The following is a 16,969-nucleotide window of genomic DNA, read 5'->3' on the forward strand; positions in this document are numbered from 1 at the left end:
CTATCAGACTATCTTCCTATCGATATAGTAATTGATATTTCGCTCTTTTTCATTTGACAGATGTCTATAGTTGACACAAATACATGTTACAAAATGATAAGATCAATCTAAGCAAGTTTCTGACGCACTTGGGATATTCATTAATGTCAGGTCGTCATCTCTTGAGCATCCTAATGTGAACAACAACTCCGTGCACATGCACGGCAGGAATAAAGCCAGTATTCACTCCTTCAGCATTCCTGCTATCTATCAGCTTCGAAAGTGTGGTCTGGTGGATTTGGGATTCCTGGCTTTCACCCAGGCGGCCCGGGTTCGATTCCCGGCATTGGAACAAATTTTTTCCATCTCACAAGAAATGAGTTCAACTGCAAAGAAGTATGCTTCTGTCATGTGCACAGTCATAAGTAAAGGCATGCATTTGAGATTCATAGATTTAAGTTCATGTATATCCTAGTGTCCACATTTTCAATACATGCATCAAGTCAGCCAGTGTGTTATTGTGGAACACTATCCCATCCCTCACACACCAGGGATGAAACACACCATGAGACGTTTTGCTTTAAAGGTTACTTACCTTCCACCACACCAGTCACATCAAAATAGGCCCCACCTCGTCGGTTTCCGTCTCTGGCAAACAGTCAGTTGGCGCGTTCGAAACAAATAGCCAAAGGTTGGTAGTTTCAAGGCTACCGAGGGACGCACTTGCTTTTATAAGCTGCAAATGTGATTGATGTTTCGCTCTTTTTCATTTGGCCAGATGTCTATAGTTGACTTCGATACATGCTACAAAATATTAATATCAATCTAAACAAGTTTCCTGACGCACTTGGGATGATCGACAGAAATGTCTGAGTCGTCATCACTTGGGCATCTAATGAACAACAACTCCGTGCACATGCAGCAGGAATCAAAGCAAGTATTCACTCCTTCAACATTTCCTGCTATCTATCAGCTTTGCTCTGGTCTAAATGGTTTAGGATTCACTATGGCTTTCACAGGCGGCCCAGGTTCGATTCCAGCATTGGAACAAATTCTTTTCCATCTGAAAATACGAGTTCAACTTCTGAAGGTATGCTTTTGTCCATATGCAGAATCCTTAAGATAAAAGCATGCATTTGAATTCCTCAGATTTAAGTTCATGTATATATCCTAGTGTCCACATTTACCAGCATACGTACATTAAAGTCAGCCAGTGTATTATTTAACGGTGAACACTATCCCATCTCCACAGAGGATTAAACACAGCTTGAGACGTTTTCCTTCTGCAGGACACTTACCTTCCACCCACCAGTCCCCATCTAAAATGGGCATTACCTCGTCAGTTCCGTCTCTATGGCGCAATCAAGTTGTACGTTCGGCTATTCAACCGAAAGGTTGGTGGTTCAAGCATACAAGGGACGCCGCTTGCCTTTGTAAACATAAGTAATTGATATTTCGCTCTTTTCATTTGACAGATGTCTATAGTTGACCTAAATACATGCTACAAAATGATAATATCAATCTAAGCAAGTTTCTGACGCGCCTTAGGATATTCATTAATGTCAGGTCGTCATCTCTTGAGCATCTAATGAACAACAACTCCGTGCACATGCACGGCAGGAATAAAACCAGTATTCCTCCTTCAACATTCCTGCTATCTATCAGCTTCAATGTGGTCTAGTGGTTAGGATTCCTGGCTTTCACCCAGGCGGCGGGTTCGATTCCCGGCATTGGAACAAATTCTTTTCCATCTCACAAGAAAATGAGTTCAACTGCAAAGTATGCTTTTGTCATGTGCACAGTCATATAAGTAAAAGGCATGCATTTGAATTCATAGATTTAAGTTCATGTATATCCTAGTGTCCACATTTTTCCAATACATGCATCAAGTCAGCCAGTGTGTTGTGGAACACTATCCCATCCCTCCACACACCAGAGGATGAAACACACCATGAGACGTTTCCTTCTGCAAGGACACTTACCTTCCACACACCAGTCACATCTCAAAATGAGCCCCACCTCGTCAGTTCCGTCTCTGTGGCGCAATCGGTTGGCGCGTTCGGCTGTTAACCGAAAGGTTGGTGGTTCAAACCCACCAGGGACGCACTTGCTTTTGTAAACATAAGTAATTGATATTTCGCTCTTTTCATTTTACAGATGTCTATAGTTGACACAAATACATGCTACAAAATGATAATATCAATCTAAGCAAGTTTCTGACGCACTTGGGATATTCATTAATGTCAGGTCGTCATCTCTTGAGCATCCTAATGAACAACAACTCCGTGCACATGCCACGGCAGGGAATAAAGCCAGTATTCACTCCTTCAACATTCCTGCTATCTATCAGCTTCAATGTGGTCTAGTGGTTAGGATTCCTGGCTTTCCCCAGGCGGCCCGGGTTCGATTCCGGCATTGGAACAAATTCTTTTCCATCTCACAAGAAAATGAGTTCAACTGCAAAGAAGTATGCTTTTTGTCATGTACAGTCATAAGTAAAAGGCATGCATTTGAATTCATAGATTTAAGTTCATGTATATCCTAGTGTCCACATTTTCCAATACATCATCAAGTCAGCCAGTGTGTTATTGTGGAACACTATCCATCCTCACACACCAGAGGATGAAACACACCATGAGACGTTTCCTTCTGCAAGGACACTTACCTTCCACCACACCAGTCACATCTCAAAATGGAGCCCCACCTCGTCAGTTCCGTCTCTGTGGCGCAATCGGTTGGCGCGTTCGGCTGTTAACCGAAAGGTTGGTGGTTCAAGCCCACCCAGGGACGCACTTGCTTTTGTAAACATAAGTAATTGATATTTCGCTCTTTTTCATTTTACAGATGTCTATAGTTGACACAAATACATGCTACAAAATGATAATATCAATCTAAGCAAGTTTCTGACGCACTTGGGATATTCATTAATGTCAGGTCGTCATCTCTTGAGCATCCTAATGAACAACAACTCCGTGCACATGCACGGCAGGAATAAAGCCAGTATTCACTCCTTCAACATTCCTGCTATCTATCAGCTTCCAATGTGGTCTAGTGGTTAGGATTCCTGGCTTTGCCAGGCGGCCGGGTTCGATTCCCGGCATTGGAACAAATTCTTTTTCCATCTCACAAGAAAATGAGTTCAACTGCAAGAAGTATGTTTTTGTCATGTGCACAGTCATAAGTAAAAGGCATGCATTTGAATTCATAGATTTAAGTTCATGTATATCCTAGTGTCCACACTTTCCAATACATGCATCAAGTCAGCCAGTGTGTTATTGTGGAACACTATCCATCCCTCACACACCAGAGGATGAAACACACCATGAGACGTTTCCTTCTGCAAGGACACTTACCTTCCACCACACCAGTCATCTCAAAATGAGCCCCACCTCGTCAGTTCCGTCTCTGTGGCGCAATCAGTTTAGCGCGTTCGGCTGTTAACCGAAAGGTTGGTGGTTCAAGCCCACCAGGGACGCACTTGCTTTTTTGTAAACATAAGTAATTGATATTTCGCTCTTTTTCATTTTACAGATGTCTATAGTTGACACAAATACATGCTACAAAATGATAATATCAATCTAAGCAAGTTTCTGACGCACTTGGGATATTCATTAATGTCAGGTCGTCATCTCTTGAGCATCCTAATGAACAACAACTCCGTGCACATGCACGGCAGGAATAAAGCCAGTATTCACTCCTTCAACATTCCTGCTATCTATCAGCTTCCAATGTGGTCTAGTGGTTAGGATTCCTGGCTTTCACCCAGGCGGCCCGGGTTCGATTCCCGGCATTGGAACAAATTCTTTTCCATCTCACAAGAAAATGAGTTCAACTGCAAAAGTATGCTTTTGTCATGTGCACAGTCATAAGTAAAGGCATGCATTTGAATTCATAGATTTAAGTTCATGTATATCCTAGTGTCCACATTTTCAATACATGCATCAAGTCAGCCAGTGTGTTATTGTGGAACACTATCCCATCCCTCACACACCAGAGGATGAAACACACCATGAGACGTTTCCTTCTGCAAGGACACTTACCTTCCACCACACCAGTCACATCTCAAAATGAGCCCCACCTCGTCAGTTCCGTCTCTGTGGCGCAATCGGTTAGCGCGTTCGGCTGTTAACCGAAGGTTGGTGGTTCAAGCCCACCAGGGACGCACTTGCTTTTTGTAAACATAAGTAATTGATATTTCGCTCTTTTCATTTTACAGATGTCTATAGTTGACACAAATACATGCTACAAAATGATAATATCAATCTAAAGCAAGTTTCTGACGCACTTGGGATATTCATTAATGTCAGGTCGTCATCTCTTGAGCATCCTAATGAACAACAACTCCGTGCACATGCACGGCAGGAATAAAGCCAGTATTCACTCCTTCAACATTCCTGCTATCTATCAGCTTCCAATGTGGTCTAGTGGTTAGGATTCCTGGCTTTCACCCAGGCGGCCAGGTTCGATTCCGGCATTGGAACAAATTCTTTTCCATCTCACAGAAAATGAGTTCAACTGCAAAAGTATGCTTTTGTCATGTGCACAGTCATAAGTAAAGGCATGCATTTGAATTCATAGATTTAAGTTCATGTATATCCTAGTGTCCACATTTTCCAATACATGCATCAAGTCAGCCAGTGTGTTATTGTGGAACACTATCCCATCCCTCACACACCAGAGGATGAAACACACCATGAGACGTTTCCTTCTGCAAGGACACTTACCTTCCACCACACCAGTCACATCTCAAAATGAGCCCCACCTCGTCAGTTCCGTCTCTGTGGCGCAATCGGTTAGCGCGTTCGGCTGTTAACCGAAAGGTTGGTGGTTCAAGCCCACCCAGGGACGCACTTGCTTTTGTAAACATAAGTAATTGATATTTCGCTCTTTTCATTTTACAGATGTCTATAGTTGACACAAATACATGCTACAAAATGATAATATCAATCTAAGCAAGTTTCTGACGCGCTTGGGATATTCATTAATGTCAGGTCGTCATCTCTTGAGCATCCTAATGAACAACAACTCCGTGCACATGCACGGCAGGAATAAAGCCAGTATTCACTCCTTCAACATTCCTGCTATCTATCAGCTTCCAATGTGGTCTAGTGGTTAGGATTCCTGGCTTTCACCAGGCGGCCCGGGTTCGATTCCCGGCATTGGAACAAATTCTTTTCCATCTCACAAGAAAATGAGTTCAACTGCAAAAGTATGCTTTTGTCATGTGCACAGTCATAAGTAAAAGGCATGCATTTGAATTCATAGATTTAAGTTCATGTATATCCTAGTGTCCACATTTTCCAATACATGCATCAAGTCAGCCAGTGTGTTATTGTGGAACACTATCCCATCCCTCACACACCAGAGGATGAAACACACCATGAGACGTTTCCTTCTGCAAGGACACTTACCTTCCACCACACCAGTCACATCTCAAAATGGCCCCACCTCGTCAGTTCCGTCTCTGTGGCGCAATCGGTTAGCGCGTTCGGCTGTTAACCGAAGGTTGGTGGTTCAAGCCCACCAGGGACGCACTTGCTTTTGTAAACATAAGTAATTGATATTTCGCTCTTTTCATTTTACAGATGTCTATAGTTGACACAAATACATGCTACAAAATGATAATATCAATCTAAGCAAGTTTCTGACGCACTTGGGATATTCATTAATGTCAGGTCGTCATCTCTTGAGCATCCTAATGAACAACAACTCCGTGCACATGCACGGCAGGAATAAAGCCAGTATTCACTCCTTCAACATTCCTGCTATCTATCAGCTTCCAATGTGGTCTAGTGGTTAGGATTCCTGGCTTTCACCCAGGCGGCCCGGGTTCGATTCCGGCATTGGAACAAATTCTTTTTCCATCTCACAAGAAAATGAGTTCAACTGCAAGAAGTATGCTTTTGTCATGTGCACAGTCATAAGTAAAAGGCATGCATTTGAATTCATAGATTTAAGTTCATGTATATCCTAGTGTCCACATTTTCCAATACATGCATCAAGTCAGCCAGTGTGTTATTGTGGAACACTATCCCATCCCTCACACACCAGAGGATGAAACACACACCATGAGACGTTTCCTTCTGCAAGGACACTTACCTTCCACCACACCAGTCACATCTCAAAATGAGCCCCACCTCGTCAGTTCCGTCTCTGTGGCGCAATCGGTTAGCGCGTTCGGCTGTTAACCGAAAGGTTGGTGGTTCAAGCCCACCCAGGGACGCACTTGCTTTTTGTAAACATAAGTAATTGATATTTCGCTCTTTTTCATTTTACAGATGTCTATAGTTGACACAAATACATGCTACAAAATGATAATATCAATCTAAGCAAGTTTCTGACGCACTTGGGATATTCATTAATGTCAGGTCGTCATCTCTTGAGCATCCTAATGAACAACAACTCCGTGCACATGCACGGCAGGAATAAAGCCAGTATTCACTCCTTCAACATTCCTGCTATCTATCAGCTTCCAATGTGGTCTAGTGGTTAGGATTCCTGGCTTTCACCCAGGCGGCCCAGGTTCGATTCCCGGCATTGGAACAAATTCTTTTCCATCTCACAAGAAAATGAGTTCAACTGCAAAGTATGCTTTTGTCATGTGCACAGTCATAAGTAAAAGGCATGCATTTGAATTCATAGATTTAAGTTCATGTATATCCTAGTGTCCACATTTTCCAATACATGCATCAAGTCAGCCAGTGTGTTATTGTGGAACACTATCCCATCCCTCACACACCAGAGGATGAAACACACCATGAGACGTTTCCTTCTGCAAGGACACTTACCTTCCACCACACCAGTCACATCTCAAAATGAGCCCCACCTCGTCAGTTCCGTCTCTGTGGCGCAATCGGTTAGCGCGTTCGGCTGTTAACCGAAGGTTGGTGGTTCAAGCCCACCCAGGGACGCACTTGCTTTTTGTAAACATAAGTAATTGATATTTCGCTCTTTTTCATTTTACAGATGTCTATAGTTGACACAAATACATGCTACAAAATGATAATATCAATCTAAGCAAGTTTCTGACGCACTTGGGATATTCATTAATGTCAGGTCGTCATCTCTTGAGCATCCTAATGAACAACAACTCCGTGCATGCACGGCAGGAATAAAGCCAGTATTCACTCCTTCAACATTCCTGCTATCTATCAGCTTCAATGTGGTCTAGTGGTTAGGATTCCTGGCTTTCACCCAGGCGGCCCGGGTTCGATTCCCGGCATTGGAACAAATTCTTTTCCATCTCACAAGAAAATGAGTTCAACTGCAAGAAGTATGCTTTTGTCATGTGCACAGTCATAAGTAAAAGGCATGCATTTGAATTCATAGATTTAAGTTCATGTATATCCTAGTGTCCACATTTTCCAATACATGCATCAAGTCAGCCAGTGTGTTATTGTGGAACACTATCCCATCCCTCACACACCAGAGGATGAAACACACCATGAGACGTTTCCTTCTGCAAGGACACTTACCTTCCACCACACCAGTCACATCTCAAAATGAGCCCCACCTCGTCAGTTCCGTCTCTGTGGCGCAATCGTCAGGTTAAGCGCGTTCGGCTGTTAACCGAAAGGTTGGTGGTTCAAGCCCACCCAGGGACGCACTTGCTTTTTGTAAACATAAGTAATTGATATTTCGCTCTTTTTCATTTTACAGATGTCTATAGTTGACACAAATACATGCTACAAAATGATAATATCAATCTAAGCAAGTTTCTGACGCACTTGGGATATTCATTAATGTCAGGTCGTCATCTCTTGAGCATCCTAATGAACAACAACTCCGTGCACATGCACGGCAGGAATAAAGCCAGTATTCACTCTTCAACATTCCTGCTATCTATCAGCTTCCAATGTGGTCTAGTGGTTAGGATTCCTGGCTTTCACCCAGGCGGCCCGGGTTCGATTCCCGGCATTGGAACAAATTCTTTTCCATCTCACAAAGAAAATGAGTTCAACTGCAAGAAGTATGCTTTTGTCATGTGCACAGTCATAAGTAAAAGGCATGCATTTGAATTCATAGATTTAAGTTCATGTATATCCTAGTGTCCACATTTTCCAATACATGCATCAAGTCAGCCAGTGTGTTATTGTGGAACACTATCCCATCCCTCACACACCAGAGGATGAAACACTGCATGAGACGTTTCCTTCTGCAAGGACACTTACCTTCCACCACACCAGTCACATCTCAAAATGAGCCCCACCTCGTCAGTTCCGTCTCTGTGGCGCAATCGGTTAGCGCGTTCGGCTGTTAACCGAAAGGTTGGTGGTTCAAGCCCACCAGGGACGCACTTGCTTTTGTAAACATAAGTAATTGATATTTCGCTCTTTTCATTTTACAGATGTCTATAGTTGACACAAATACATGCTACAAAATGATAATATCAATCTAAAGCAAGTTTCTGACGCACTTGGGATATTCATTAATGTCAGGTCGTCATCTCTTGAGCATCCTAATGAACAACAACTCCGTGCACATGCACGGCAGGAATAAAGCCAGTATTCACTCCTTCAACATTCCTGCTATCTATCAGCTTCCAATGTGGTCTAGTGGTTAGGATTCCTGGCTTTCACCCAGGCGGCCGGGTTCGATTCCCGGCATTGGAACAAATTCTTTTCCATCTCACAAGAAAATGAGTTCAACTGCAGAAGTATGTTTTTGTCATGTGCACAGTCATAAGTAAAAGGCATGCATTTGAATTCATAGATTTAAGTTCATGTATATCCTAGTGTCCACATTTTTCCAATACATGCATCAAGTCAGCCAGTGTGTTATTGTGGAACACTATCCCATCCCTCACACACCAGAGGATGAAACACACCATGAGACGTTTCCTTCTGCAAGGACACTTACCTTCCACCACACCAGTCACATCTCAAAATGAGCCCCACCTCGTCAGTTCCGTCTCTGTGGCGCAATCGGTTAGCGCGTTCGGCTGTTAACCGAAGGTTGGTGGTTCAAGCCCACCCAGGGACGCACTTGCTTTTTGTAAACATAAGTAATTGATATTTCGCTCTTTTTCATTTTGACAGATGTCTATAGTTGACACAAATACATGCTACAAAATGATAATATCAATCTAAGCAAGTTTCTGACGCACTTGGGATATTCATTAATGTCAGGTCGTCATCTCTTGAGCATCCTAATGAACAACAACTCCGTGCACATGCACGGCAGGAATAAAGCCAGTATTCACTCCTTCAACATTCCTGCTATCTATCAGCTTCAATGTGGTCTAGTGGTTAGGATTCCTGGCTTTCACCCAGGCGGCCCGGGTTCGATTCCGGCATTGAACAAATTCTTTTTCCATCTCACAGAAAAATGAGTTCAACTGCAAGAAGTATGCTTTTGTCATGTGCACAGTCATATAAGTAAAAGGCATGCATTTGAATTCATAGATTTAAGTTCATGTATATCCTAGTGCGTCCACATTTTCCAATACATGCATCAAAGTCAGCCAGTGTGTTATTGTGGAACACTATTTACCTCCCTTGATTCGGAGGTGTGTGGACGTGTTGACGAGAGAGTGATAGATTTTCTCGGATATCATCGTTTATACTTGCGTCTGGATTTCAATTCGGTGCTTAGAAGGTAGGAGAACATTCACAATGTAATTGTAGGTGAACCTACCGTATTAGCAAGCACTTTGGTGCGTGCTCAAGACTTTGTCTTTCTTGTTGATATCTTGCCGACTGGATACAAAATGGCGGACATCAAATCAAAAAGAAAGTATCAGAAAGACTGCACAATTGAAGTTCATGTTGGAGATAATAAAGTTATAAGTGCAACTATGCTATCAATGCATTGGTGGAATATGTATCTGATGTGTGGGCATGTGTTTTGAAAGGCACCGATTGCTATGACGTAACAGTCCCAGATACTACCGAAGCAAGGATTCTTGCAGAAACCGATGACTTGGTCATAGGAGATCAACACATCTCATTTAGACTTCTTCACAGTGACAGCGTGGTGGTGTCATTTTACATCTCCCGCCTTACATTGATGATGTAGAAATTGAAAGGCTTCTCATCAAAGAGGAATAACAATGAAAAGTGATATACAACACAGGACTCTGAAAGGCACAAACATTTTTGACGGAACACGATATGTGCGGGTTGTATTTCCCCCTCAGTGCACCTCATTACCATATTCTATGGGATTTAACACCCTAGATGGATATAGGTACTTTAGAGTTATACATAACAATCAAGAGCGTTTATGTTTCAAGTGCAATTCTGGGGGCCACATGGTCAAAGATTGCCCAAATACCAAATGCTTTAAATGCAATGGACAAGGGCATATAGCCAGAAATTGCAATGCAGAAAGAAAACAGGAACGCAATTGCGATATATGTTTTCGTTCAATTGATATTTGCAACTGTTTCTCTGATGTTGAAGATAATGATCAGAGCAGTGTTTCTGATTCTGAGCTGAGAGAGAGCTAGCCCCAACGAAATCTTGGGATGAGGTTCCTCTGGACCATGAGTCAAATGAGAACCATACAGATGGACCAGAAGAAGAAAAAAAGACAATGAAGAGGAAGAGACAAAAGGAGAAGAAAAGGAAAGAAAGGCTGAGGAACCACATCCACGTGCAGTTCCGTCTTCTGAGATCATTCCTAGTTGTGACAAGGAGAAGGACAATGACAGCACGGACAAGAACGCTTTGTCTCAAGATAGACTTGACATAACAGAAGATGATAAAGACATTCAACAAACACTTGTGACACCTGCTAAGTGGACAATTTCTTCACGTAAACGTGCAAGAAGGCACAAACTACAGCCAAAGTTAACAGACACAGTAATACATAGCAATGACTTGAAAAATAAAGTGAGAGAAAGCAAAAAGACCAACAAAAAGAAAAGAAAGCAGAAAAGGTCAACGACAGAGAGAACTATCAGGTGTGTCGAAAAGTGTTATGGAAACCTCATAATGTTGTTCATTATCCATCTATTGCTCTTTATTGTAATGGTCACAATATGGTCATGGAATGTAAATGGACTCCGTGATATAGCTAAAATGCAAAATGTATTTGCACTAATTCAGAATTCGCACGTTGATATTGCATTTTTGCAGGAAACCTTTTGGTCAGATGAATATATAGAAAAATATAAACATTTATGGCCAGGAACTATTTTATATTCTAATGCAGAAAATGACAGAAGAGGTGTAGCGATATTAGTCTCAACTGGTTTTGAGCAAAAGTTACGATGCTTAAAAAGATGAAGATGGAAGAATAATAAAGGCTTCTTTATCTATTGAAGATAGAACAGTGAGTTTATTAAATGTGTATGCCCCAAATGAGATTAAGGAGAGAATACATTTCTTCAACAATTTAAGAAAATGGATTGAAAAAGAACATTTAATTTGTGCTGGGGATTTTAATGAGATAATAAATCCTTTACTTGATAAGGGCATAAATAATACATCGTTTAACATTCAAAGTAGCAACGTTTTAAACAATTTTCTCACCAATAACAACTTTGTTGATATATGGAGGTATAAAAACTATGACAAAAAGAGTTTACTAGAATGCAGTATGTGTTAGGAGTTCTTAAACAATCTAGAATTGATCTCATAATTGTTTCAAGAGATCTTATTACAAGCGCTATAAACAGTTACATTAGATACTCCTCTGTGAGTGATCACAGCATAGTTGCACTGAGGTTGGACTTTTCTTCAGTAGAAAGAGGTCCTGGGGTATGGATTTTTAATAATCAGCTTCTGGAAGATTTTACATTCTACCTAAAATTATTGCATTAATAGAGGAGGCAAAACAGTGCCCTTTACTTAAAACAGAGCCATTGATATGGTGGGATAACTTAAAATACAAGTTCAAAACATTTTCCAGATTTTATGCATCTAAAAAGGCAACCAAGCAAAAGCTGATTATTACAAAATTCAAAATAAGCTTAGAATTGAATATCATAAAATATCCTCCATTCCTGGCTATACATCTACTGATTTACAATCATTGGAAAATGAACTTGAGATATATGAGAATAATAAATGCAAGGGTGCCATTCTCAGGTCAAAAGCACAGTGCACGCTGGATTCAGATAGAAACACCAGTTACTTTCTGAATCTTGAAAAACTAAACAACAGGCTAATTCAATAACATCACTCTTCAAAGGAAGATGGTACGATAGCCAGGAGCACAGAGGATATTTTGGATACTGCTCAGCAATTTTACTCATCCTTATTTAATGCCGAGCAATGTAATTTAGTAAAACAACAGGGCCTCATTGATAACATTGAAAAAAACTTTCTGAGGAAGAAAAAATTCATGTGACCTACCTATTTCTCAGAGTGAGCTTACAGTGGCACTCAAAGGAATGAAAAGAATAAATCACCTGGCCCGGACGGGCTAACTGTTGAGTTTTATTTAAAGTTTTGGGATATTTTATGTCCCTTCTTTTTAGAAGTTGTGGATGGTATACACAAAGAACATAATCTTTCTCGTTCCATGAAAAAGAGTATTATCAGTTTGTTTTATAAAAGAAAGGAGACAAGAGAGACATTAAGTGTTATAGACCTATTTCATTGATTAATGTAGATTCTAAACTCATATCAAGAGTGTTATCGTTGAGATTGAGAAATGTCATGGCTTCAATTGTCTCCCTGAACAATCTTGTTGTGTACCAGGAAGAGACATAGCCAACAACCTTCACTCTGTTCGAGATGTTATTGATGTTATCAATAATCGTAATGATGACTCATATCTCATAAAATAGATCAAGAAAAGCTTTTGACAGGGTTTCACACCAATATTTATTTCAAATTCTTAGGAAATTTAACTTTGGAGATTTATTCATTTCATGGATTAAGATCTTATATACTGATATAAAGAGTTCTGTGAAGTGCAATGGCCATTTGACACCGTATTTCACACTAACCCGTGGAGTTCGGCAAGGGGATCAATGAGTTCTATGCTATACGTTTTGATATCAGAGCCACTGAATTTAATCATCAGAAATAATCCTGATATTCATGGAATTAGCATCAGCAATGATATTAACTCTTTAATATACCAACATGCTGATGACACTACAATTACTGTCTCAGATGTTAACTCTGTCCTTGAAACATTTAGTACAGTTAACCTATATTGTGAGGCAACAGGTGCAAAATCAACATTGAAAATCTGAAATTTTGTTATTGGGTAAAAATAGGTTTAGTGATTTTTCAATCAAAATTCCAGTTAAAAGTTAAGAGGATTGTATAGAAATACTGGGCATTTATTTTGGCATGGACAAAGCAATGTGTGAAACATTAAATTGGGAAAGAAAATAGACAAAATACAAGCACTGTTAAATTCATGGCTTCATGAGACAACTTACTTTACAAGGCAGAGCCATTGTTATTAATATCTTGATGAGCTCTCGTTTGTGGTATATGTTCACTGTACTACCTGTTCCGTATTGGGTTGAGAATAAATTCACTCAATTGTTCAGGAATTTTTGTGGCACAATAAAACTGCCAAAATAGCACACAATACATGCATTGGTGTTTGTTTTAGATGGAGGTCTTAATATACCAAATTTACGTTTACGAAAATATGCATTGAGGCTGAAATTGCTGAGAGTCTTTGTCAATTGCCAGCTCAATTGTATTTGGAAACAAACCATTGTATATTTTATGTCACATCTTTTGACAATGAACTTAGGAATTTATGCATTATCTCTTGAATATGATAAAACCTATTTACAGAATATAAGCCCATTTTATGCTGAACTATTAGCTGCATGGAATGAATTGAACGAAGGAAAAAGACCATTACTTAAAAATGTAGAAGACATCATGAATCAGCCACTATTTAAAAATCCATTAATTACATTTAATGGAAAAACTCTTATGTTTCAATCGTTTATTTCAGTGGAATTATTTGTATCAAACATATTTGTTTTGAAGTCATTCCAAAATTCATGTCTGGACACATTATTGTGAAAATAGTCCATGACACCTTACCTGAGATGGATATTAGTACCATACAACAATGTTATGGGGTTATTTTATTAGCGCTTCCATCAGAGTGGAAAAAGATAATTTTATCAGAGGTTGCCACAAAGCCCCCCTCAGGGAACATAATATGCACTGTTGATGAACAGGATCTGTCTGTTGATTTATTTACAACAAAATTTTGTTATGAAGTTCTCAGGAAAAAACATTTCAAGAAACCAGTAGCTATCTCTTGGTGGAATCAAATTGCTTTAGATATCAATTGGAAAGATATTTGGCTGAATGTATGGGGAAAAGATAAATCAACAGATTCCGTACAGTTAGATTTCAAAATTGCTCATAATATTGTCTTCACATATGATAAACTCCCTAAAAATTGGACTGTCAAACACTGATGTTTGTCCAGTGTGTCAAAGTGAAACAGAAGACATTTTACATCTATTCATCTTCTGCAAAGAGTTATCTTCCTTGCAAGAACTGGTGACTGAAATGTTGACAGATGTGTGCCAGGATACAGGATTTAGTTTTGGACAGTTATCCCTCTGGTTATTGTTTGGATTCTTACCAGAAAAGAAGTTGTCATGTAAATCATTCATGGACATTGTATTGTCAATTTATCGTCTTGCTGTATTTAAAAGGAGAGTTATATTGAGCCAAAACACAATCTCATTTCACATGAGGGCATTTTTCAAATCATTGATAAAACGCCATTTTAGCCTGTTGTTGTATAAATATTCGAAAACAAATCAATCACACATTTTCACTCAAAAATATGTCATGAGCAATGCATTCATATCGTTAGATGGAAATGAGATTATTCTCAATCCACCTTTAGATTAGAACAATACGTAGTTCATTACATCTGTAGAAGTGCATGCATTAGAGCTGAATGAAATACATTTCATATTTATTCATGTACACATGTGGATTGTAAATTGTAAAATACTTATGAATATGCTTTCTCTCTTTACAATTGATATGTTAACCACTACCACCCAAACTCTGTGATAAAATATTTTATTTTTTGAGGTGGTAGTGTGAGCACTATCTGCGCCTGTAATTATCAATCATGTGAATAAATATTTTAATGAAAAAAAAAATTGTCTCCCTTGATTTGATTGAGGGTGGACGTGTTTGCCTGAGCTCTGATGACAGAAGTTAATTTACAGGTGCAGATTATGAAATCTGTGGCTGTATTCTGCACACAAGTTGTAGATAGTATTCTTGCACAATACATGAAACTGATTTTCAAGTTTCGTGTGTTTTGAGGTGTTTTGAGACTGCGTGTGTGCATTCTGTGCACTGCACGAGATAAAATGGCGACAGAAGTCCCGAGTACCAGTCACAGTGGGAAAGTTGATGTTGGAACTGAAACTGAAGTGGAAGATGTTTATTCAAAGGATACAACTATCATCGTCGATGTTGGAGATACATCTAAGATTCGAGCTGAGGATGTTATCAGAGGAGCACTGGATATGGTGGGACATGTAACCGGAGTCGTTTTGAGAGGTGGGGATTGTTTTGAATTATCGTTGAAAGACACTGTTGATGCAAAACTCATTGTAGATGAAGGGCTGGAAATTGATGATGTCACTTATCAGTGCAGTTTTCTACAACCCAACTGTAATGGTCTCGTTTATGCATTTGCCTGTGTATATAACAGATGATAATATCAGAGAAAAACTTGAACAGAAAAACATTGAACTTTTGTCACCAATCAGGAGAAGAAAGTACAAGGGTACTGATATTGTAGATGGGACAAGGTTTGTGAAAGTCAGATTCCCAACGGATTTAAAATCACTCCCCATATTCAATGAGTTTTGAAACTGTGAATGGAGCAAAATACTTTAGGGTATTGCATAATAATCAGATTAGAGTGTGCTATAAATGCGACTCTCCTGATCACGTCATCAGAAACTGTCCCGAGGTCAAGTGTTATAAATGCCAAATGCTTGGGCACATAGCCAAAGAGTGCCCAAGACAGAATACATCTCATTATAATATCACCGAAGATCAAGCATCGGGAACAAGAGAGATACCAGAAAGGTGCACGATTTGTCGACTGCTCCCTGACAGATGTGATTGTGATATTGAACCGTCAGATCCTGCATTGGATGATCCTGAGCTTAGTGACGAGGACAGCACAGATAGTGACAGTCGATTGTCAGTGCACACACCCGCAAAGTTCGTCAATCACATCACAGCTCTAAGTGAGAGAGACAATAATGATGATGATTTGTGTGGCCCACAGGGCAATGACAATAAGATGAATGAAGAACTGTCACCTTCAAAGACTATAAAACCACCGCCAATAAGTGATGTTTTTCAAAAGTCACTGGTAAAAGGAAGAAAAGGACCACGAGGGAATTCCAAACAAAAAACAGGAGAAAAGGGCGCCTTGGGACTGACTGATTCAGGTTGTCAAAATGGAACATATATCATTATTCATTAATCTTATCTTAATCATGATAATTTCGTCATGGAATGTCAATGGCCTTAGGAATGTTGGAAAAATAGAAAGTGTTTTCTCAACCCTCCAAACTTCTCATATTGATATCTGTTTTTTACAAGAGACATTCTGGGATGACGAATTTATTGAAAAGTATAAACATTTGTGGCATGGGAAACTATTTTATAGTAATTGCACAACAGAAAAAGAAAAGGGGTTGCCATTTTATTTCATTCTAAATTTCCATATGATGTTCGAAAAATATATTCTGATACTGATGGTAGAATCTTGAAAGTTGTGTTCAATGTTGACGATACCGAATATACTTGCATTAATATTTATGCACCAAATCAACCTCAAGAGAGAATAGCATTCTTTGATGAAATTGATAACTATATTTGTGATGATAATGTTATAATTGGAGGAGATTTTAATGACATTCTTGATGTTTATTATGACAGAGGTACCAATATGAAAACATTTAATATCAAAAGTAGTAATCGATTGCAAATGTTGTTGGGCAACAACAATATGTGTGATATATGGAGGTACAGAAATCCCAACAAACGGGAATATA

At 39.6% G+C, this 16,969-nt stretch overlaps 18 non-coding genes across 18 annotated transcripts; all 18 read left to right on the forward strand.

The window, feature by feature from the left end:
• The first annotated feature begins 2,010 nt into the window (after positions 1-2,010).
• On the forward strand, positions 2,011-2,083 carry Trnan-guu. The gene has a single exon. It is a non-coding gene; the product is annotated as a tRNA-Asn (tRNA).
• A 612-nt stretch (positions 2,084-2,695) lies between these two features.
• On the forward strand, positions 2,696-2,769 carry Trnan-guu. The gene has a single exon. It is a non-coding gene; the product is annotated as a tRNA-Asn (tRNA).
• A 247-nt stretch (positions 2,770-3,016) lies between these two features.
• On the forward strand, positions 3,017-3,085 carry Trnak-uuu. The gene has a single exon. It is a non-coding gene; the product is annotated as a tRNA-Lys (tRNA).
• Positions 3,086-3,380: 295 nt separating this feature from the next.
• Positions 3,381-3,454, forward strand: Trnan-guu. Its single transcript has one exon. It is a non-coding gene; the product is annotated as a tRNA-Asn (tRNA).
• Positions 3,455-3,703: 249 nt separating this feature from the next.
• Positions 3,704-3,775, forward strand: Trnae-uuc. The gene has a single exon. It is a non-coding gene; the product is annotated as a tRNA-Glu (tRNA).
• Positions 3,776-4,069: 294 nt separating this feature from the next.
• Positions 4,070-4,141, forward strand: Trnan-guu. Its single transcript has one exon. It is a non-coding gene; the product is annotated as a tRNA-Asn (tRNA).
• Positions 4,142-4,753: 612 nt separating this feature from the next.
• Trnan-guu lies at positions 4,754-4,827 on the forward strand. The gene has a single exon. It is a non-coding gene; the product is annotated as a tRNA-Asn (tRNA).
• A 612-nt stretch (positions 4,828-5,439) lies between these two features.
• Positions 5,440-5,511, forward strand: Trnan-guu. Its single transcript has one exon. It is a non-coding gene; the product is annotated as a tRNA-Asn (tRNA).
• A 246-nt stretch (positions 5,512-5,757) lies between these two features.
• Positions 5,758-5,828, forward strand: Trnae-uuc. The gene has a single exon. It is a non-coding gene; the product is annotated as a tRNA-Glu (tRNA).
• Positions 5,829-6,128: 300 nt separating this feature from the next.
• On the forward strand, positions 6,129-6,202 carry Trnan-guu. The gene has a single exon. It is a non-coding gene; the product is annotated as a tRNA-Asn (tRNA).
• A 248-nt stretch (positions 6,203-6,450) lies between these two features.
• Trnae-uuc lies at positions 6,451-6,522 on the forward strand. Its single transcript has one exon. It is a non-coding gene; the product is annotated as a tRNA-Glu (tRNA).
• Positions 6,523-6,817: 295 nt separating this feature from the next.
• Positions 6,818-6,890, forward strand: Trnan-guu. The gene has a single exon. It is a non-coding gene; the product is annotated as a tRNA-Asn (tRNA).
• A 245-nt stretch (positions 6,891-7,135) lies between these two features.
• Positions 7,136-7,207, forward strand: Trnae-uuc. The gene has a single exon. It is a non-coding gene; the product is annotated as a tRNA-Glu (tRNA).
• Positions 7,208-7,504: 297 nt separating this feature from the next.
• Trnan-guu lies at positions 7,505-7,583 on the forward strand. The gene has a single exon. It is a non-coding gene; the product is annotated as a tRNA-Asn (tRNA).
• A 247-nt stretch (positions 7,584-7,830) lies between these two features.
• Trnae-uuc lies at positions 7,831-7,902 on the forward strand. The gene has a single exon. It is a non-coding gene; the product is annotated as a tRNA-Glu (tRNA).
• Positions 7,903-8,200: 298 nt separating this feature from the next.
• Positions 8,201-8,273, forward strand: Trnan-guu. The gene has a single exon. It is a non-coding gene; the product is annotated as a tRNA-Asn (tRNA).
• A 247-nt stretch (positions 8,274-8,520) lies between these two features.
• On the forward strand, positions 8,521-8,591 carry Trnae-uuc. Its single transcript has one exon. It is a non-coding gene; the product is annotated as a tRNA-Glu (tRNA).
• A 297-nt stretch (positions 8,592-8,888) lies between these two features.
• Positions 8,889-8,961, forward strand: Trnan-guu. Its single transcript has one exon. It is a non-coding gene; the product is annotated as a tRNA-Asn (tRNA).
• The last annotated feature ends 8,008 nt before the right edge of the window (positions 8,962-16,969 follow it).

This window comes from Haliotis rubra, unplaced genomic scaffold (genome assembly GCF_003918875.1).
Source record: "Haliotis rubra isolate DU_JTF1 unplaced genomic scaffold, ASM391887v1 Scf700, whole genome shotgun sequence".
NCBI classification, from domain to species: domain Eukaryota; kingdom Metazoa; phylum Mollusca; class Gastropoda; order Lepetellida; family Haliotidae; genus Haliotis; species Haliotis rubra.